At 72.8% G+C, this 1,281-nt stretch overlaps 1 protein-coding gene across 1 annotated transcript in view; it reads left to right on the top strand.

Annotated features, from left to right (window-relative positions):
- The first annotated feature begins 72 nt into the window (after nt 1-72).
- ZNF496 (zinc finger protein 496) overlaps nt 73-1,281 on the top strand; it is a 25,343-nt gene continuing 24,134 nt past the window's right edge. Inside the window, exon 1 of the mRNA XM_044916867.1 lies at nt 73-216. The gene's annotated coding sequence lies outside the window, so the exon portion shown is untranslated. The remainder of the gene's footprint in view (nt 217-1,281) is intronic.

The raw sequence follows: 1,281 nt of genomic DNA, 5'->3' as shown, positions 1-1,281 counted from the left end.
TTCAGGCGCCTCCATTTGCTCCCACGTCTCCAGCCCCGAGCGCAGCGCGGTGTTCTGGATGAGCCGGGGACGGAGTGGGCCCCTGCGAGGAACCGGCCCGCCTCAGGAAGGACGCCCGGGGCCGCGGGCTGGGAGGATGAGGAGCTGCTGCCGGAGACTTCCGCCGCGGCAGGAGGGATTCGAGTTGGACGCCGGGCCGGAGTTCCAGGCGGGGAGGTGGGCAGCCGGCGGCTGGCGGGCCTGCGGGCGCGCTTGGGTGGCCGGGCGGGGAGGCGACAGAGGCAGGCGGCGAGGAAGGCTGGCCCCTCCGCCCGGCCTGGCGTGCCACCCGCCTGCCTTTCCGCCGCTCGGGGGGCGTCCTCCCGGAGCGGCTTTCAGCACGCCGCGCCCCCTCCGGGAATGCCCCCTGGACCCACGGGAGTTCGTTCGTCGGGCATCTCCTGCCGAGCCGCCTGCGTGCCAGGTGCCCGGGCGACCAAGAGGACCGGCTGCGTGCTCGGGGGTGACCCGCAGCGCCCGGAGCGCTGCAGGCGCGGCGCGAGGCTCCCAGCCCGGGGGCCGCGCTGAGCCCCTGGAGGCCGTGCCGGGGGGCGATGGCCGAGCCGCTGGAAGGGGGCGGCCAGGCGCGCTGGGACGGTGCTCCAGCTGCTGGCGCGGACACCCTCAGAGGGCTGCGGGGAGGCCCGAGCGGTAGGCAAGGGGCCGTGTTTCCCCATGCGCCCTTCACTTTCCTGGAGTCCCCCCGCCTAGAGGAGGCGCGGCTGCTCTCTGACGTCCCTGGGGAGGTGTGCGCCCCCACCCAGCCCCTGTGCGCAGAGCGCCCCGCCTCTGTGCTGCCTGAGGAAGGGCCGTGAGCTGTGTGCGGTCGCGTTCACCGTGGTTTGGGGATGACGCGGGGGGGGGAGGGGTGCAGGCAAGGCTGAAGGCCAGGGAGGGCGTCTCGGGACCCCAAAGTCGTACTCAGACTTCGGAGTGAGGGGTGGCGGCTGACCCGCAGCGCTGCTGCTTCTGAGTACACAGTTCTCTCTGGTGACACGCAGGGTGCGGCTGCGTCCCTCGCCTCTCCGCGTCTCTCCTCTCTCCGCGTCTCTCCTCTCTCCCCGCCTCTCCTCTCCCCGTCTCTCGCCTCTCCGCGTCTCTCCTCTCTCCGCGTCTCTCCTCTCCCCACCTCTCGCCTCTCCCCGTCTCTCGCCTCTCCGCGTCTCTCCTCTCTCCGCGTCTCTCCTCTCCCCATCTCTCGCCTCTCCCCGTCTCTCGCCTCTCCCCGTCTCTCCTCTCTCC

Source organism: Neomonachus schauinslandi, chromosome 7 (genome assembly GCF_002201575.2).
Source record: "Neomonachus schauinslandi chromosome 7, ASM220157v2, whole genome shotgun sequence".
NCBI lineage: Eukaryota > Metazoa > Chordata > Mammalia > Carnivora > Phocidae > Neomonachus > Neomonachus schauinslandi.
The sequence above is the reverse complement of the archived record's forward strand: the minus strand, read 5'-3'. Positions and strand labels throughout refer to the sequence as shown.